This window comes from Cupressus sempervirens, chromosome 1 (assembly GCF_028749045.1).
Source record: "Cupressus sempervirens isolate cs-2001-9-10 chromosome 1, ASM2874904v1, whole genome shotgun sequence".
Taxonomy (NCBI): domain Eukaryota; kingdom Viridiplantae; phylum Streptophyta; class Pinopsida; order Cupressales; family Cupressaceae; genus Cupressus; species Cupressus sempervirens.
In genome coordinates, this window is record NC_143118.1 from 807,402,807 (window position 1) to 807,425,264 (window position 22,458).

Genomic DNA, 22,458 nt, shown 5'->3' on the forward strand with positions numbered 1-22,458 from the left:
ATAAATATTACCAAAATCATCAATCCATTATCTATTTATTTTTAGTATAGATTATTATCTGTCATACCTTTTGTAAATCCAAGATTTGTCAAATGCTTGTACAACCTTGCATACCAAGTTTTGGGTGCTTGCCTCAAGCCATACACTGCTTTCTTCAATCTACATACTATGTCCTTGTCATCTATTAAAGGAAAATCTTTAGGTTTTTCTAATTATACCTCTTCTTCAAGTTCTCTATTCAGAATTGCTAACTTGACATCCATCTAATACACTTTGAATTTCTTATATGTTGCATATGCTAAGAGTGACCTTACTACTTCTATTCTTGCCACAAGAGCATAGGTTTCTTTATAGCCTATTCCTTCAATTTTTTTTATAGCCTATTCCTTCTATCTATGAGTAACTTTTACATACCAATATTTCTTTTTTCCTTACAACTTCACCTTGTTCATTTATCTTGTTGCTAAATACCCATTTTGTTCCTATCAAATTCTTGTTTGTTTGGTCTGGGGACCAATTCCCATGTCTCATTCTTCACTATCTAATCCAATTCTTCTTCCATAGCTTGCTTCCAATAGTCATCTTTATTTTTGAAAATATAATAGGAAAGTAAACTCTGGGGGGGTGAATCAGTACTTAAAATTTTCAACCTCTAAAACTATTTGCCACACATCCATCTCATAGTTTATGCATATAAACTGAAATACCAAATTAAGCATATACATTCATAGCATGAAAATGAATATCCAACACATGTATGAAAAAGATATTTTGTTACCCAGAAAGCCTCCAAGGAGAAGGTAAAAATGGGGTGGGGATGACACCCAAAAATCTTCATTACTATAGGGATAAAGTGTATCCAATGAATGTTATAATGTTTGACCATAAAACATGATCCACTTTATTAAAAACTTACAAAATTGTTAGGTCTTACCTTGTTAAAGGATTTAAACCACCCTCCTGAAAGCATGCCTATTAAGAAGACTTTAACTTATGATGAAGTAAGCACCCTATTAAAGGATTTACAAGAGCCTGTTATGATTACTCTATTAAGAGATTTAACCAATTCACCTATTATAATGTTTCAGCAATGTTCCTTTGGTTAACACTGTAGAACTAGATTTAGTATGCACAGAACATTAACAAATAAAGTAAACATTCACAAACCAAAAACTAAATTCACATATATGCTTAGACAAAGAAAGCAAACAAGAAGTGCAAAATTCACAAGAGAAAACACTCCATGCTTTCTTGATTCTGTAGATGTGTCCTTTTGCTGTGGATGTATGCTCAAGATGCTCAAAAGCTGCTTCAATGGAGATGGGTAATGGAAAATTGGTAGCTTGGTGAGCTCTCAATTTGGCAATATAAGGGTAAGATTGATGGCTTTGGTTCTCAAAATAGCATGGTAACTTTAGCTCAAAGATTGTTGATGAAATGGCTTGGGATGGGATTCAATTTATAGGCTAAAGGGTAGATGGATGGAGGGCTTAGATGCAAGGATGGATGAAGGCTTAAGGAGGGCTAGGATGCATTCAAAGGAGAGCACATGGATTGTGCTTGTTTAGCACCAATGAGAAGGTGACACTTGTCACAAGGAGGATGAGTGTGAGAGGGTAGGGTAAAGGGTTGGTTAAAGGAATGATGAGTGGGGTTGAGTATGTAAGAGGGATGTAAGAGGAATGAGTGTGGAAGAGGGAAGAGTGTGGAAGATGGGTGTAAGAGTCATGAGTGGGCTTGTAAGAGTCTTTTATGGTTTGTAAGAGCACTCATGACTTAGTGGTTGGGCTTTTCGAGGGGAGACTTTGGTTTGGATTAGGAAAGTCTTAAACTTGTTTAAGGAATGTGAAAAAATTAGGGGGTGGATTAGGCTTGGGTTTAGGATTAGATTAGAGATGTTAGAGATGTGCAAGTGGATGGCATTAATGAGGGTGGGTGAGTTAGTGGCTAAGCTTGGTTAGTATGGGTGGATGGGGTGGATTAGGCTAAATGGAGGATTAGGGATAGGTTAGGGGTTTTTGAATTTGAGGATTTTATTTATCAAATAGATTTATTTTAATAAAAATTAGATAGAAGAATAGGATTTAATTGATAAATAATAGATTATTTGATTTATCAATTAGGACTATAGATGATTAATTAAATTAATCAACTAGGGATGGCAAAGGATTAATTAAATAAGAATTTAATTAATGATGCCTTTAGAGATGGCTAAATTAGATTACCAAAGTAGTGTAATCAAATTTAGGTGTCTACATTTTGCCCCTCTTTGACATAGTGTTGAGACAACACTATTTCAAAGAAGTTCGAATGAAGACGACACGAAGAAGATGTTTTAGCAACAAGGTTGCCCCAGTCTCGGATAAGAAGAGGAGAGACTAGACTTAAATGATGCCCCCTCAAGAAGGTGGCGAGGAGAGAAATGAGGCTTGACAACTTCTTGAAGGGGCTGAATCAGCTCAAACTCTCACTATGGGAGAATGATAAAGGGAAATTAGAGGCACAAAAGTAAAGCAAACTTAAGACTTTCCAGGATTGGGGGGGGAGATGGAGGAGTAGAGCGCTATAAAAGGAATCCATGGTAGGGAGATGGATGATAGAATGATAAAGCTGATGCAATAGGATTTCAAAGAGTCAGATTGGTGGACGATGGGTTTCGGAGATCCCTAGGACTAGGATTGTGGATCTCGAAAGATGAGGCTTGGTGGATTGATTTGATTGGTAGATCCCTAAGACTAGGATTGTGGATCCCTAAAGCTAAGTGTGAGGAGTGATTCAAAGAGATACTGATGCATAAGCTGGGGTAGGAGTGAGAGATGCAGGATATAGATGGGGGATAATGGAGACGAAGGGAATCCATTGAAGCTTTTTGAGCGGGGGGATACTTCAAAGAGAAGTACCACCATGTAGTTGAGCACTATATTTGTTATAGGACTGTTGGTTAATTGCCAGGGTTACCAAGAACATCAAGGCCTTTTTACCAACCATCCAGAGGACTGACGAACTGACTCGAAACAAAAACACAAGGATTGCCCCAGTATCACACATGAATCCCAGAGGAAGCAGTGTGGAAACGACACTAGGTAATCCACAAGCAGAAAAAGAAAACAAGCAAAAGACCTGATCAAGACCTTACGCTCTGATTGCCCCATTCGCAGCATACCATGATATGGAAGATCATGGCAACCTTGAGGAGGGAACAAGGAGATTTCTTGGAAAAGATACTTCAAGACCCAAAAGGGAAGATTCCAAATCAAAAGAAAGTAAAAATCCAAAAAAGAACTGTTTGCCAACGAGATGGAGGATGAGGTACTAATGGACCAAGATCAGACATGAGGAAAGCTATATCCTGTAAGGACCTATCAGAAAGCACCTAAGCTGATGGATCGGGATGAGTGATGCGTTTGGCAAGCTGAACTAAGAAGGATAACACTTTGGTGACAGGAGATCTAGCCAAAGGATGTATTAGAATAGCTAACCAAGGTGTGCGATGTGTGCAAGATGTTGATCAAGGACAAATTGACACGAATGCTGGATAGATACAATGGTACTAAGCTAAAGAGGATATACAAGCTGACAGACCAAGATATGTTACAAATGTACAAGTTTGTTCATGTTTTGGTTTTTTTGTGAGATGGAAATGTTTGTGAAGGATGGGATGTCTATAATAGTTGATAGGTGGATAGGTAGATGGTTTGTGAAAAGCTTAAGGAAAATGGAATTCTGTGTGTGCATGTGATAGGATACAGGCTAGGATACAAGATTATTTACAAGCTAGAATATGGTACAAGCTTTGGACAAGATTCAGATATATACAAGGTATGGTACAAGATTTACAAGGTATAATACAAGCTTTGGTACAAGATTTAAAAGCTCCATCAGATTTTGGATATTTGATTGGAACACCAAGGGAACAAGCAGGTGTTTTATGGGATGGTGGGTGAATGGATGAGGGATAGGGTAGTGATAGATAATGGATTAGTCTTTAGCACACAAGGTGCCTGAATTGCCAAGTTTTCACCATTGGACGCTTATTTCTCTTTACTATTTTTTTTTTGTATTTTTCAAAAGCTGGGTATACCAAGGATCATCAAGCATAGAACTTCTTGAGATGAATGATGTTAGTGGGATCATTTAAGAGTTCTCCTTCTGGTGTAGATAATTGATAGGCTTCGGAGCCAAAGGAGGCAGTAACCACATAGGGACCAAGCCATGTAGGTTCAAACTTGCCTTTCTTTTCTCGATCTGCTTGGACTTTCATATTTTCTTTGAGGACCATATCACCTGGCTGAAAGTGTCATGGGAGTACCTTCTTGTTGAAATTCCTTTTGAGATGAGTTTGGTAGACTATGAGATGGTCATAGGCTTGTTGTCTTTTCTCGTCTAAGAGATCTAGCTGGGTGAGTCAAGCTACTCTGTATTCTTCATCTGAGATTTGTCCTCACAAAGATGTGCATAGTGAGGGAAGTTCAACTTCTATAGGTAATACCGCTTTGGCACCATAGACTAGGGAGTATGGAGTTGTGCTCATGGATGTATGGAAGGAAGTTCGATAGGCCCATAGAGCTGAATTTATTCGAAGGTGCCAATCACGGCCAAAATCATTGACAACTTTTTTTACGATTTTGAGGAGGGTTTTATTAGTTGCCTCTGCCTGGCCGTTACCTTGTGGGAAATATGGGCTAGAAAAGCGGTGATGGATGTGGAGGGAAGTGCATAATTATTCCATTTTGAGATTTTCAAAGTTACCTCAGTGGTCAGTGAAGATGGTGGATGGGATGCCGAAGCGGCAAACAATGTGGTACAAGATGAACTTGGAGACTTGAACTCCTGTAGTTGAGACTAGGGGGACTGCTTCCACCCACTTAGTGAAATAGTCTATAGCTGTTATTATCCATTTATGTCCATCAGATGAGAGAGGGGTGATAGTTCCAACTAGATCAAGGCCCCAATAAGCGAAAGGCCAAGGTGTTGCAATAGGCTGTAGATCTTGTGCTGGAGCGTGCACAAGATTTGCATGCTACTGACATGGGAGACACTTTCTGACAAAGTCACAAGAGTCTTCTTCAATGGTAGGCCAATAGTAGCCTGCTCTAAGGATTTGTCATGCTAGGACAATACCACTTGTGTGGGCATCGCAAAGTTCAGAATGTACTTCTTTTAATGCCATTGCGGCCTCATTTTCATCTAAACATCGAGAGAGAGTATCGTGATAACCCCGACGATATAGGGTATTGGTTATGATAACATAGCGGGATGATTTTCAAATAAGGTTCTGGCGTTGGGTGCATTTGAGGTGAGGGGATATGATACCATCGTTAAGGTAAGCATGAATTTCATGGTACCAAGGGGATTGGGGACCAACCAAGATACAAACACGGTTTGAATCCTCATTCGCATAAGCGGGTGTGAGGAGCTGCTCAACTAAAAATTCATACTGCATAGCGTCTTGGGGAATTTCCAAGAGCGAGCCGATAGTGGCCATGGCATCTGTTGCTTTATTTTGCATTCGTGGCACTTGTGTAAACTAAAGCTTTGTAAAATGCTGGGTCATCTGATCAATTAGCTCTTTGTGGGGTAATAGCTTTTCATCTTTGGTTTGATATTCATTTAAGACTTGTTTGATGATGAGCTAGGAATCACCAAAGACTTGTAACTCAGTGATATTCCATTCTGCAGCTATCTTTAATCCTACTACAAGAGCTTCATATTCTGCTATATTGTTGGTGCTAGGGAATTGTAGCTTGAAGGCTTTTGGAATGTAATCTCCTTGAGGTGTAACTAATAATATTCCTGCCCTTGATCCATGAGAGGTGTATGAGCCATCAAAATAAAGCTTCCATGGGGGTTGTTCTTCAATTAGGTAGATATGCTCATCTAGAAATTCTATGAGCAAAGGATATGCATCTACTAGAGGTGCATCAACTAGGTGATCTACTATAGCTTGCCCTTTGATTACCTTTCTGTCCACATACTGGATGTCAAACTCACTTAGTAGCATAACCCATTTGGCCAAACGACCTGTAAGTGTTGTTCTGGAGAGCATATACTTGAGAGGGTCAATCTTGGAGACTATTTGGATGGTATGACTTAGCATGTAGTGGAAAAGCTTTTGAGTTGAGAAAACAACTGCCAAACAAGCTTTTTCCATAGGAGTGTAATTGAGTTCATAACCAACTAGGGTTCTACTGATATAGTAGATGGCTCTCTCTCTGCTATAATCATTATGTTGTGCTAGAAGTGCCCCTAGAGCAGTAGGTGTTGCTGATATATACAAGATCAAGGGACGACCAAGAACTGGTGGAACCAAGATAGGGGGATTGGTGAGATACTGCTTGAGCTGATCGGAGCTACGTTGACATAAAAGATCCCACTTGAAGTTCTCATTCTTCTTTAGCAAGTGTGAAAATGGTGTACACTTATCTGCAAGTTGGGAGATGAAGTGCCGGATAGATTGAAGTTTTCCCTGAAGAGAGCAAAGCTGTCGCAGTGTTTGGGGAGGAGGCATGTTTAAGATAGCCTTGACCTTTTTGGGGTTGATCTCTATACCTCGTTTAGAAACTATGAAGCCTAGAAGCTTTCCAGATGTGACCCCAAAGACACACTTCTTGGGATTTAGCATGAGATGATATTGGGCCAACCTATCAAAGACTTTCTCTAGGTCAGCAAGATGATCCATGAAGGTGTGAGATTTGACTAGGATATCATCCGCATAATCCTCCAAAATGCTATGGATAAGATCATGGAAAATGGCTGTCATAGCTCTTTGATAGGTAGCCCCAGCATTCTTTAGGCCAAAAGGAATCATGGTGTAGCAAAAGGTTCCCCAAGGGGTAGTGAATGTTGTCTTATGCTGGTCCTCTTCTGCAATCTTGATCTAATTATACTCGGAAAATCCATCCATAAGGGATAGAATTTCATGTCCAGCTGTAAGATCTACAATCATATCTATGTTGGGCAAGGGAAAATCATCCTTTGGACAAGCTTTGTTAAGATCTCTAAAATCAGTGCAGATTCTGATGTCACTGGAAGGCTTAGTGATAGGGACCATGTTGGAGATCCATTCTGAGTAGTTGATAGGTTGGATAACCTTAGTAGCTAACATTCTTTCTAGTTCAGCTTTGACTAGTAATGCCACCTTGGGGTGCATTTTTCTAAGCTTTTGTCTGACAGGCTTGATCTTTGGATCGACTGCAAGATGATGAACTACAAGCTTTGGATCAAGTCTTGGCATGTCCTAATATGACCATGAAAATTGGCCAATGTTCTCTCGTAAAACCTCAAAGAGGAGGTCAGCTTGGTCTTGTGATAGGGATGCAGCAATGTGAACAATTCTAGGGATTTCTAAAGAACCAATGTTGACTTCTCTAGTATCCTCTATTAGAATAGAAGACACCTCTGGTCGATTATCTTGAGGAGGCAATACTAAATCCTCATGTTCTGCTTATGGCTCTGGATTTTCTTGCTGAGTGGTTCTCTTCGCTGCCTTAGCTAGTCCCAGATTTACCTTAGTTTCAGTTTTGGGTGTATCGAAACTAGGTTGGGGATTTTCTCCAAAATACCCCTTGGCATCTAGCTTGTAGATGTAGGCAAAATCTGGCTTTGTCTTCTTATGAGGAGTTTTGGCTCCCATGAATCTTAGAAGCACTTCCTCTGATGCGAACTCATCAATATGTATGACACTTGGTTGGTCCCAATCTATGAGTTGTGGATGAGCGAGTGGTAGGGCAACGAGATGGATGGATAGTTCTCGGAGAATAGAGTCTCCTAGGAAGATTTGGTCTGGGATATCGTCGTAGGCTCTCTTTTCAACTTCCTCGGGAATGTCTTCGATTTCGACAAGGTCACAGTGGATGTTCGAAAAAGCGTGACCGTTCTCGTTGGTGCCCCCAGTTGTGGGTATGCCAAAGCCAAGACCTGACTTTATTTCCCAATTATGTGCTTCGATGGGACATTGCATGCCCCTTTCTTCTGGTCCTAGTCCACCTCCTTGATAGTTCCATTTTTTAGTGATGAGCTTATGTTGTTGGGGATACTTCTGGCTGAAGTGATCAAGGTGTGCTTGATTTCTTGGAGGTGCATCCTTATGTAACCAATTTTTGATATGTGGAGTGAGCTCCTCATGAAGAGGGGTTTTTGAGGACACAAAGGTGGTTGGGCCAAACTATTTGTATCGAGGAGGTTGAATCTCCTTAGCTTTGTGATATGTTGGCCGTCCATGGGTATGTGGATCAAGTGGGATTGCTCCAATAGCAAATGCATCTGATAGACTATATTCTCCACAACCTTTGTTGTTGATCTTTACAGTAGATAGGGTGGAGGCGAGGATGGTTTCTGCATCATTACATGTGTGGGATGAGCTAGCGATGGCTATGCCAATGTCTATTCCAGGGCAATGGTTTGTATATGAAGCTTCAATCGCATTGCAGTAAGCAAAGGGTTCTGGATCGGCATGGATGGTTACCTCAGTGCCCTGATGCGAAAATTTGATGCACTGATGGTAGGTGGATGGAACGGCCTTCATAGCATGAATCCATGGGTGACTGAGGAGGATGTTAAATGGTAGGTTTAGATCAACAACATGGCAAACTGTCTATTGGATGACTGGCCCAACCTTGATTGGTAGCAAAATAGTCCCTTCTATGGTCCTTTCCAAGTTGTCATAAGCTTTTATGGTGATAACCTCACTGATCATATCTACCTCAGTATACCCAGCTTGTTTTATGAATTTTAGGGTGCAAATGTTCAAGGCTGATCCATTATCTATCATTACTCTTTTCACGGCAAAATTGGATACCATAATGGCTATGCAAAGCGGAAGGGTGTGATCTGGCTCAACCGCGGGTATGTCGGTGGGTTTGAAAGATAGGGCACATGAGGATGAAAGGTGTCCAACAAGATTACAAAAATCAGTAGCATTGATATCAGAAGGGACACGGGATTCTATGAGAGCACTGTCAAGGATGTCTTTGTACACAGGACTAGTGTGGAGAAGGTCTAAAATGGAAATTTGGGCTGGCATGTTCCCAAGGTGTTCCAAGATATTGTACTGGCTTTTTGATGGAGCTGATGGTGCTAATGAAACTAATGGGCTTGCGATGTTAAATCATGCTCTTTGAGTGGTGACCGCACACTCATTGTCTGGTCCTCGAATATTGATAACATTGACAGAAGGCTCTTTCTCAGATATACAACCTATAAGGCTACCATAGTCTATATAAGATGAAGTTTGGTCATTGTTCTTCCCATGCTGTTGGTTTGGCTAGCGGTTGTTGGTGTTGTTTTGGATAGGTGCTTTTCAAGGATTTTGGTTGTTGTGTGGAGGAAAAGCATTTTGATAAATATGTAAGCCTGCATTGGGAGAGGTTTGGGCACCAACAGTGATTTCCTTCCGATCAATGAGGTCCTACACATAGTCTTTCAGTTTCATGCATCTGAGGGTGGTGTGACCGTTTACCCTATGGAACTTGCAATACTCATTGTCCTTGTACCATGTAGCTTTGGATTGGCTTGGATCAATTTTCTAGGTAGGAGGAAATTTGATGAGGTTTTCCTTAGCCAATTTCTCAAAAATAACATCCAATGGCTCACCAAGGGGTGTATAGTTTCTAGGTGTGGGTTGGAATCTGGGCTTTTGCCCTGCAGCTACATTGATGGCATTAGCTTGATTGTTAGACCCTTGAAAGTTGGGTCTTGTATTGTGGTTTTGATAGCTTTGGTTATTTCGTTGTTGGTAATTGATAGCTTCTTGGTTGTTTGTTTGATATGGTGGGTTAGACTGGTTTTGAGAAGGACCAATGATATTCACATGTCTGGTGTCAGTAACCCCATCTATTGCAACATGCTTGTTTTTGTTCCAATACCTAGACTTGTCATTGGAATGTGATTGATTTTGGTTGGCCTCTTTGTAAATCTTTACCACACCATCTTTGATGAGTCCTTGCTCAACAATCATTCCTTTCTCTTTGATATCCTTATAGGTCTGCAAACAGTTCATGGTCATGTGGTGAGCCAAGCTGGGATGTGCATTATCAATAAACATTTTCACCACATGGCATTCTGGCAAGGTGCAAGATATGCGGGTGGTAAGGGTTTTCCTTCTTTGCAGGTATTCGGCAAGGCTTTCTCCACCTTTTTGCTTGGTGTGGACAAGATCAACTATTGATAGCTCTGTTTCAACAAGATGGGCATATTGGGCTACAAATGCCTCAGATAATTCAGCAAAGTTTTTAATTGTGCCATAGAGGATTCTATAAAACCACTCAAGAGCTGGTCTAGCCAAGCTTTTGCGAAAAAGGCGCAAGAGGAAAACATCATTGTATGCCACGTCCTAGCAATGCATGTAAAATTCTTTGATATGTGTGATAGGGTCTCCTTTTCCTCTGAATTTGTCAAATTTAGGTACCTCAAAGTGTTTGGGAAATGGTGTCGTGGTAATGGCTCTATCAAATGGGTAAGGACACACATTCTCAAACTTGAATGTCTTTGGATCATTCCCTTCTTGGATGGCTTTCAAAGCTGTCTTCATTTTCTCCCACTCTGAATTGATAGGTGATGGTTGGGGTGCCCCCAATGTAGGAGTGCCTTGAGGTAGGTATGTGCTGGATGGGGCCACTGAATATGGATGGCTATGAGGGATTTGCTGATAGGGATTGTACATTGTTTGGGGAGCTGCATGGTGGATGATGGATTGTTGAGGGGGAGGTGGCGCATATTGCTGCATGTGCTACGAGGCTTGCTGTTGATATGGGATTTGAGGTTGGGATTGAGGAACATAAGCTGGCTGTGGGATAAATGGATTGCTTTGTGGGAGTAAGGTATAAGATGGTTGTGAGGCTTGGGGAAAGGATCAGGGGGCTTGAGGGGTTTGACGAATATATGTGGGTTGTGCCCCCATTTGGGATGGTATCTGCAAATAATTGGTGGTTGGCTGGGGTGGTGGATTACCTCCTAGAAGTGGCATTGAAAAGTAGTTGGTAATTGGAGGTAATGGATTAGTTGGTGGTGGAGGTGGTGGGAATTGAAAGCTTGGGAATGGAACTGATGGGGTTTGATGGCTTTGTGGCTAGATTTGGAAGCTTGTTAGAGTGGTGGTGGGAGCTGGGGTCACTTGGGAGCTTGGTAGAAGATTGGCAGTAGCTTGTGGGATTTGATAGCTTTGTGGCGTGAAGGTAATAGCTTGTGGATTTGTGGCTGGTGGTATTGAGCTCCCAAGACTTAATGGAAATGATGGGATTGTGCTTTGGGCTATGGTGAACAAGCTGGAGGTGATGAAAGGTTGATTACTTGGCCCCATGGGTGGCATCCCTGTTGTATATTGTTGAGGTTGGCCAAAGATGCTAGCACTGATTTGGGAGATGGGTGGATTTGGAAGGCTAGGTTGGGGAGCAGCAACAACAATAGTGAAGGGGGTGAATGGTGAGGTGTTTTGGGTAAAGGGGGTTTGGAGTGGAGAGGTATGAACCAAGGATGGAGTGGTGTTGGCTGGGTTGGCTTGCGGCATGGAGATTTCAACTTGGGTGGATGATGGTCTGTTGGGTCATATGGATTGGCTGGAGGTTCTTCTTTTGGAATATATTGAGGATAATTTGGATGATAAGAGCCTATGGGTGGTGGCAGCTACCCAAACAATGGGTGAGATAGATCTAATAATGGAGCGGGTCTTCCAAAGTTAAAGGTTCCTACATTATCCCTTTGAAAATTAGCCATGATTGTCTCTTTGTTTTTGTCTATAATGGCGTTTACCAATACTGCATTTCCTGGTTGGTTCATGAAAGCTTCAATGTTAGTAGGTGATGGCATAGCTTGCTCTGGGCTAAAGGATGGCTGAGTGCTCAAGGGGGGTGAGGCTGTTCGATCCAAATGATAGGGCTCCATTGTTTCTATCTTCTTAGCTAAGCGAGTGACGGGTGGCATGAAAAATGCTCCTAGGGATGAGATGCAATAATGCTGATGGATGCAAAAGGGGGAAGGCTTTTCTATGCAAATGATTTCCTAGGTTGAGGCAAAGCTATATGACAAAACCTAAAGAGGATTGGGTTGGGGATTCTAACTTCAAAGATATGTTGTCAAAGCACAAAAGGTCTGCTTTCCTATGTGCAAGCTTGGTGGTGATTGTGTCAACTTAAGGATAGACTGATGATCCTTTAGGAAGAACACGAGATTGACCACTTATGGATCCCAACCTTTAGCTCAAGGCGATGAGGGATAACAAGTGACAAAGCTAGATTACCCTAGACAAAGCTCTGTTAAAGGGATAACCTTGGTGAGATTGGTGGATTTGGAAGATTTTAGGAATGGAAAACTTTTAGCAAGGTGACAACAATTTTGAAAGCTTAGATGTGTGGATTTTGGATTGCTGGCTAGATGGTTTGATTCTAAATGAGATGGATGAGCTAATAATGCTTAAGGGGATAACCTAAGATGGCTGGCTTTTCTACAAAGATGAATCTAAAGTGAAGCTTATCCAAGAAGATGTGGAGAAACAAGGGTGTCTAATCATAGAAATCATGCCTAGTTGGTAAGGCATAAGCAGGATTAACTCCTGGACGTTGGCTAAATTTGATGGTGCGCTCTAACCAGGCCTCTTGAAGTGCTTTGTCGGTAGCTTTGTCCTCTGCTTTGTGAAGTTTGGCAATTCATGGGCTTGGTGTTATTTCTTTTCTCTTTGCTGAAAGTTCTTGGTATGCTAGAGATGTCTTGAGTTTGACCTTGTGAAACTTTTGTTTGGGTTTGGGTTGTTCTGACATAAATTCTTGAATTTGCTTCGCTTTGGGAAAAATCTCAGTTGTTTTGCTTCAACTTGTTCAACTTCCAAAATAGGTAGTGACTACGCTAAGTGTGCCCTAAGCTAGGATTGACCAAGTTTGGCAAACATTCATTCAACAAGTAAAATAAAAACAAGCAATAGATAAGAACACCTAGATAGAAGTTTGTGGTTCTCAGAATGTGATACTTGTGCCGAGGAGTGTGTATGTTCTACAAATGTTTCGATCAGTCACTCCAAACACATTAACATCCTAGATGGTTTTCTGCAAGGCTGACAATTGGTTTAGCTAGGGAGTCCTCGATATACGCAAGGTACGTGAGGCCCAAATCTGTAGATGAGACCAAAAGGATGTCACATAGCCGAGAGGAGTGGTAACCCACTTCTCCTCTTTCACTTCTCAAGGGTATAAAGTTCCTTGAGGCTTAGCCCAAATGAAAAAATCTTGATCACAAGAGAGGTGTCTTTCGATTCACCTTCTGATTCTTATACTCTGTCGAAACACTGGAGTTGAGGTCGTCCAAGGGGTGATGAAATCCCCAAGTAGGCCTCCTAAAAAGAAACAAGGTTTTGGATCCTAATCTTATGCACCCAAGATGGCCTCGAAAGATGACAAGAGGAGAGAAGACTTGGATGACCTTGGGCTAAAAAACACACTTGTTCTTTTACCAACTGACTCTTATGTGTGCTAATCTAGACTTTGCAAGCACTCATGTTTAAGAGACAATGTTCAATTCCAACTTGAAGTGCCAACAAAAGTAAATTGATCGAAGAATGCAAACAATAAGAAGAGTTAGGGTCAACAAAAGCAAACTCGCACGCCCGGAGGCCCTCCACGTCAAGTATCGATTAATTTTCTTTAAGGCATTCAAGATTGAGTGTGAGTTTGTTTTAAGCCCAAAACAAAAGTGTGTGAGATTCAATTTCAAGCGTGTGCTCGGAGGCTCTCCACGTCAGTTGTTATTCAATTTTAGTGCCCAAACTTGAAGTGTGATCGATTTAATCTAGAGTTTTGGCCATTTAAGAATTTTGATAAAGTTAAAGCAAACGTTCAAAGACCAAGTGAGTGAGTTAGATTGTGGAACATTTAACACCTTTTTCAAGTAGACCCATCCCCATAAATGGCGCTAAGATTGCAACCAATGGTTAATATTTGATGGGTGATTAGAAAAGAGGTGAGTCCAAGGAACTACTCAAATTGATTTTTGTAAATTTTTATTTTAACTTAACAAAGTTTCTTAAATGTCCAAAATCCAAACTTTACCTAGATTGCATGTGGAAAAGAGATTTTTTTTGTTCAATTTTAGAAGCTCCAAATGAAGTGTTTGATATTGCAATGGTTAATTAATCCTTGACATTCAAGATTGGATTTGTTGTTTTAAGCATGCATTCTAAGGAAAGTTGATTTTAATCCATGAAATTCAAGAGTGTGTTTTGAGCAACATTCATTAAATGGAAAATGTGTTTAACCATTCAAGTTCATTTTTAGCAACATGCATTCAAAGACAAATGGTTAAACATTCAAGTTCATTTTTTAGCAACATGAAAACCTGCAAGAAACATGGTTAGTGGTTCCATATGTGCCCCAACCTGCAATGAGACAAAAAAAAAAGCAATTTAGTTAGTTAGCCAAAATCTTCAAAAATGAGAGCTTAACTATGGAAAAAAAATTTTTAACTTTTTTTGTTGTTTTTCCTACACGTAAAAATGCTTAAAATGGTCTAAATCCTATGGAACCACTAAAAGTCAAATGTTTATTTATACTCTTCCTTTTTTTTTTTAGCTACAAAGTGCAGAAATAAAGATTTTAAAATAGAAATGCAACATAAGCAGGCAGAGACGACAGTCTATCAAGCGGAAATGCCAAAGTACGAAGATGCTGAAATACAGAGACGCTAGTATTCAAAGATGACAGAACAGATTTGCGGCGTAGAAATAGGTGACAAGAAGAGACGCCGATTTGCACAGATGCAGATTTTTGCAAATGACGATTTGGATTGGCGGTGGCGGAGATGATAGAACAGGTTGCAGACGACACTGCATGAAAAAAGTTGAAAAACACGAATTTTTTTCAGATGGTATTTCTTCTTCCTAAGTGCGTTCTTTAACTTGCAAAAACAAGCAAAATACCCTCACAACACACTCAAACAACAACAAACATTAGATGGTTACAAAAAATGACATATAGATGAAAATAGATGATTAAATGACCCATAGTGGGGTCCCACCAGGCGTGCCAAAATGTAGAACAAGATTTAGTATGCAAAGAACATTAACAAATAAAGTAAACATTCACAAACCGAAAACTAAATTCACATATATGCTTAGAAAAAGAAAGAAAACAAGAAGTCAAAACTTCACAAGAGAAAACACTCCATGCTTTCTTGATTCTATAGATGTGTCCTTTTGCTGTGGATGTATGCTCAAGATGCTCAAAAGTTGCTTCAATGGAGATGGGTAATGGCAAATTGGTAGCTTTGTGAGCTCTCAATTTGGCATTATAAGGGTACGATTGATGGCTTTGGTTCTCAAAATAGCATGGTAACTTTAGCTCAAAGATTGTTGATGAAATGGCTTGGGATGGGATTCAATTTATAGGCTAAGGGGTAGATGGATGGAGGGCTTAGATGCAAGGATGGATGAAGGCTTAAGGAGGGCTAGGATGCAATCAAAGGAGAGCACATGGATTGTGCTTGTTTAGCACCAATGAGAAGGTGACACTTGTCACAAGGAGGATGAGTGTGAGAGGGTAGGGTAAAGGGTTGGTTAAAGGCATGATGAGTGGGGTTGAGTATGTAAGAGGGATGTAAGAGGAATGAGTGTGGAAGAGGGAAGAGTGTGGAAGATGGGTGTAAGAGTCATGAGTGGGCTTGTAAGAGTCTTTTATGGTTTGTAAGAGCACTCATGACTTATTGGTTGGGCTTTTTGAGGGGAGACTTTGGTTTGGATTAGGAAAGTCTTAAACTTGTTTAAGGAATGTGAAAATATTAGGGGGTGGATTAGGCTTGGGTTTAGGATTAGATTAGAGATGTTAGAGATGTGCAAGTGGATAGCATTAATGAGGGTGGGTGAGTTAGTGGCTAAGCTTGGTTAGTATGGGTGGATGGGGTGGATTAGGCTAAATGGAGGATTAGGGATAGGTTAGGGGTTTTTGAATTTGAGGATTTTATTTATCAAATAGATTTATTTTAATAAATGGGGATTTTTGGAATTAGATAGAAGAATAGGATTTAATTGATAAATAATAGATTATTTGATTTATCAATTAGGACTATAGATGATTAATTAAATTAATCAACTAGGGATGGAAAAGGATTAATTAACTAAGAATTTAATTAATGATGCCTTTAGAGATGGCTAAATTAGATTACCAAAGCAGTGTAATCAAATTTAGGTGTCTACAAACACTATGTTGCTTGATGTTAGATCACCTCTATACTAATGTGAACTTGATCCTTTATGATCAGATGTACTTTTGTTGTCCTCTATTTCCTTTTGTATATTCTCCTTCTAGCTTATTTTACAATTAAACTCAATTCATAACACCTTAATCAAGGGGGAGGGGGGTGGTGAATCAAAATTTAAAACTTTCAACCTCTAAAAAATTCACTGCACATGCATCTCATAGTCTATATAGATAAACTAAAATACTAAATTAAGCATATACTTTCATAGCATGAAAATAAATATTCAACACATGTATGAAACAAGATATTTGGTTTCTTAGAAACTCTCCAAGGAGAAGGTAAAGCTAGGGTGGGGATGACACCCACAAATCTTCACTACTACAGTAATAAAGTGTATCCAATGAAGGTTACAATGTTCAACCATGAAACATGATCTACCCTGTGTAAGGTCTTGCCTGTTAAATACTTGAAAAATTATTAGATCTTATGTTGTTAAAAGATTTAAAAAACCCTACTAAAAGTGTGCCTAGTAAGAGGACTTTAACTTACAATGAAGTAAGCAATCTGTTAAACAATTTTCAAGAGCTTATTAGGACTACTCTATTAAGAGATTTAATTGATTCACCTATCAAAATATCTCAGCAATGTTCCTTCACTTAGCACTCTATTACTTGATGTTTAGATCACCTCTATACTAATTTGTACTTGATCCTTTCTGATTAGATGTACCTTTGATGTCCTTTGTTTCCTTTCCTTTGTTTTCCTTCTAACTGATTATACAATGTAACTCAATTCATATCACCTTAATCACCATGAAATTCTCTATTTGCACATGCAAAATCTCTTCAAATATCCTTAGCATTTATTTCTCCATCACTTTAAAGTTTAGGGTTTATCTTCCTTAAAAAGACCTAGGTCATTTAGGGTTAGGTATGAATCAGTGGTAGTGATTAACCCATATTTTTCAACAAACCTTCCATTTTTTTCTTATTGGATGCATGCCATGGATAGGGATTCAAAATTAAGATTTTTCATTATCAACAAAGATTGTAAAACAATACTTAAGTTGGTTAAAAAATGGTTTACATAATAGTGTGTGCCAACACAAATAACTATGTCAAAATTATATTACTTGATATCTGAAGTCCCTAGTGCTCGACACTAATTTTAGCTTCAATGTTTTCAATTGTCATCTAAATAACTTGGCATGTACTACTTTCTCAGCACTTGAATCACTTAGCACATACTATCTACTCAACATCTAAGTGACTCAACATTTGAATGGCTTGGCACTCACTATTTACTCAGCATGCACTACCTTATATGTTATGCTCAGCATGTGTTACTTGTTTGGTATGAACTAAGTAGATGACATAAGTGTATAGACACTCATTATTCAAAACTAATATAACATCAATAATCTCCCACCTTGACATTAGTGTCAAAAACACTTGGTCATGCATTAATGGTCCTATCCTTATGAGCATAATATAGATAACTAGTATCTATTTGGTCTCTATACAAAAGTTTCAAAATATGAAAATTCGGAAATACATGATTTATCAGTCATACCTCAAAATTTCATAACTGCCTCTAAGTTAATTGTTCTACACTATACTCTATATTTGATACAAAATCTTTCTCCTATTGAGTAGATTTTCTGTCTGGTTAGCTTTGCCTCTGTCCCCATATTGTTTCTCATTATTACTCCCCCCTTGTCCTTACTCCCACTTTTTGACACTTATGTCAATGGGTTATACACTAATAATTTTTTTTTCCAAAAATGGTTTGTGAATCTCAAGGATAATCTTTAGAGTTGCATGCCAATTATCACAAGATACCTCCAATGACTTAATTTAGATGGCTAGCTTGATAGTGAGGTCTACTAAGCCTTTATATGTAGAAAGATGAGATTCTTTCATCATGAGAGTTTTAGTGTAGGCTAGTTCCTTGTGTAGTATCTCCATGTGTGAAGTAAAAATAGACTATATGCATATTAGTTTAGCCTCGATGTTGGCTTCATCTTCATGTAATACTACTAACTTACTTTGGGAATGTAGGAAGGTGCTGAAGTGTTTCTCACTTTGGATTGGAGAATTTGGTAGAGTTATGATATATGTGTGCATAATACTCTCCAAGTTTAGGATATGACCCCTAACTTCCCTTGTGAAGAAGTATTATTCACTTTGGTATACAAAGAGAAAATATTCTCTAGTATCTTCTTCACACTTTCTATTTTTGTTGCTAATGCAACCTATGTTAGTAAAATATCACATGATATCTTTTCATCAACCTTATGTTGGAACTTTCTATCAAACCATTCAAGTAATTTGATATTATAATCTAGGTCTATGTCATTTAGCTTCTCCACTAAGCTAATTAACTATTCAATTATTCGCTTGTCTTCCTCTTGAGCTAGAAAATTCAATACATCAATAAAAATGTCTTTGATAGAAATCAAAGCATGCTTCTATGTATGCTCCTATCTGAGAAATTCTTGATGCTTCTTCTTTGCTAGAGCTTCCTAGAGTACACCCATCTGCTCAATAGTAATAGTTCCATAATCTAATTTGGGCAACTTAATTATTTCATCCAGGTTTACATCAACAAATGATATAACTTTATCTCCCTTGGAAGTATTGGACTTGGCCTTGAGGATTATAATGGTGTAGCTTCTATTCTCAACCTCTAAAGAGCTTGACTAGGAGGAGTGGTAAATTTTGGTAATTTTACCAATGTTTGTATTTCCATTTTCTCCTCTGTCTTTGTTGTCAAACTTGACTCTTTAGGTGTTTCCTTCTCTTCCTCTATATTATTAGTAACACCTTGATTATGTGTTTTAGGTGTAAGATTATCTACCTAACTTGATTGAATTTGAGTTTCTTCATCCTTTTCTATCTCATATTTTTTCTCTCTATTTGTCTCACCTTTCTCATGTACACTTTCCTCTATAGTGACTGAGACTAGAGTACTTTGTGCCAAATTATTGATGGTAGCAGTAGTTGTCTCCTTCCTTCGATATACCACAAGGGGTAATGTTGGTTGTATCATTTTGAATTGGGGATAGACTAAAGGCGTAATTTTTTTCTATACAACCTCCCTTATAGATACCTTATATGCCTTCTCAATCTCATCAATACTCACCAATATAGGATTCTCATAAAGTTTATCCTAGGTGGTGGATTCCACCAATATCTTTTTCAAGTCATCATTTGTGAGGGGGTTGATATTTTGAGCACTAGTTTCAAAAACATCCTTTATCTTTATAGTGTCATCTTCTTTGTTCACGTCATTTTAAGGACTGGCACTTGACACTAGTGTATTTGGTACATTTTGTTTTTTTGGTTGCTCATCCTCAGCTAGTGCATGTGTGTTTATGTTCATATCCATGCTTCCCTCAACTATATCTTGTTTAGTGTCATCTTCTTTTTCTCCTTTTTTCTTCACCTACCTCAATAGATGCCTACAATATTGCCTATAATTTTGTCAAATCATATGGTGATTTCCACATCAAAATAGAATTTTGTACAACATCATTAATGCTATTTTGCAATATATTGAATGCCCTATATTTTGGTGCAAAATTCCTAGTATGTTTCTTTAAAAAAAAAAAATTTATTGCACCCTTACTTAGTTCTAGCATTACCTGGGAAAGTGTTGTTTCTCTTCTTTTTTAAAAGTATTTAGAGAATAATATTACTTATGCTCAACTCTCTTATAAAATTTTTTGGGTATGGAGTTGGGAAGTTCAAGAGGATCCATTTTAAATATTACCATTATGGCATATACTGCCTCTTCAACTTGATTCTTTTCAATATTCCTAATATTTTTAAACTCAATGTGAGATAATCTAGATAAATCAATATGATTTCTAATATTCTCACATAGATTATCTAAATCTGAAGAAGAATTATGACTTACTAATTGAAACTGGCTATTGTCATCAGATTTAGTCTTATCTTCATTAGATTCAACTGGAGCAACATATTTTCTCCTTAGTCTTCTGAGATTCTTCACCCTTGCTAGCTTGACTAGCTCTTTTCTCCTTTGGCTTGGCTACTTCCTTATCCTTTTGTGTAATGGCCCTTGTGATAGCCCTCATTGTAGGTACAATAGGCTGAGTAGCTTTTTCAACCTTCTTTAGTTTGTTTACTGCAAGTACTTTAGGTTTCTTCTCTTCTTTTTAGTAGTTTTAGATGCTTCAACAGATTCTTCCCCATCGGTACCTAAATCTGAAGAAGAATTGTGACTTACCACTTGAAACTAGCTATTGTCATCCAATTGATTCTTCTCTTCATCATATTCAACTGGAGCAACATATTTTCTCCTCAATCCATTGTGATATTCTTCACCCTTGCTAGCTTGAGCAGCTCTTTTCTCCTTTGGCTTCCTTACTTCCTTAGCCTTTTGTGCAATGGCCCTTGTGCTAGCCCTAGCTATAGGTACTTTAGGATGAGTAGGTTTTGAAACCTTTTTTGGTTTGTTTACTGCAAGTTATTTAGCTTTTCTTTTCTTCTGTTCAGTAGCTATAGGTGCTTCACTGGATTCTTCTCCCTTGACACGTTCTACAATTTCTACTTCCTCTTCTTGTTGGTCCTCTCCTTGACCTTGGGTGATGGCAAGTGGTTCTTGGATAGGTGCATTCTCTTCATCTTCTTCATCTTCTTCTTCTTTTGCCCCTTCATTGAATTTCTCTTTTAGTTTCTTTACCATCTTATACTTCTTTCTAGTGACTGAAGCAATCTTCAAGTCCATTGTAATTTTTGACTTGGCCATATCATAGTTCCCAAAAGTTGTATCCTCCTTGTCCACTTTTCTACAAGTAATGTTTTTATTACTACAGAGGCTTCATCAATGCAGATTTCATATCTTGATGGTCTTAACCATCTAAATATAGGAACTATTGCTTGGAAAAATGTATAATTAGTGTCAACTAGGAAGAAAACATCATAAAAATGTTTCTCTACTAGTGAAACTTGTATCCTTAGTCTTTAATTCATTGTCTGCTTGAAATCTTCAAAGTAGCTTGTCATGACTAACTCGAAATTATCACCTAGTTGCTTAATGAATTCACCTATTTTTACTAGAGTAGATCTATTTACCTTCCATGCAACTTTACCAAAAGTAGGAAATGGATTTTGTACATTAAAAAATATACATACAAGAATAGATCCAAATTTTCATTATGCACTTTTGGTCTTTCTTATGGCTCCCAAATTCTCAGTCAATTGATGTAACTATAACTTTGTAAGATCATAAGGATGATCTTTCTTCACTATTTTGTATCCCACATCTACAAGAATATATGGAACACTATTAAGCTTGTTGGATTAATAGAAAATATGTGCTATAATCCTTATTGAAAAATAAATTAAGGGATCTATGATTGTATATATTGCCATCCCTTATTTATTTCATATAGCCCCTATATTTCTTTCTATTGCCTCTTTTGCTTTACTTCTCAATGTATTTTGAAGATCTAGGGTTAGATACCTTGTAACTCTAGGCATAATTTTCTTGACCTAACTTTCATTGATCCATTCTCTAACCATATAGAATTATCATGTATCCTACTCAAAACTATCTCTATCCATTTTGTCTTAAAGGCACTGGGGAAATCTAGGACACGAGTTGACCCATTTTTCTCAACAATTATGAATTCCTCTTTCAATTCTCTATTTTCACACACTTTCCCATATTTCTCCCTAATTTCCATGCCTCTTATACTTCCAACCTTAAATTTATAGCAACATATAACATCTTGTATTATTAAGTCCTATAGTGCTATCATTGACAATGCATTGGATGGATCTTGCTGATAAGCTATGTCTAGAATAGTTCTAGAATTAGGTTGTTTAATCAAATTACTTATTAATTACACTTCAAAACTTCCTCTCTCCCTACAACCTTGGTTGTTAAAGAACTATATGCTATTTAATAAAACTAGGTTGTGCAAAAATTCAAACTACATAACTTGACACTCAATAAATATCTTTATAATTCTCTAGTGATGGTGTTGAGTGACTATTGAATCTATTTACAAAAGCTCAAAACAATTTCTCTGGTTTTTATTAATCTCTTTATTCTCTCCTTCAAATTAAAATAATGTCAAATTAGTATAAATCAACCAAATAGACTTCAAAGCCTTGCAATTAATGCTTAGTGCTTACACAACTATAAGTGTAGAATTTGAGCAAATATGCAAATCAAATCTACAAGCTCTTGAATCACCTACACATAGAAAACCTATCATAGAGAAGAAAAAGAAAAGAAGAGGCAAGGATT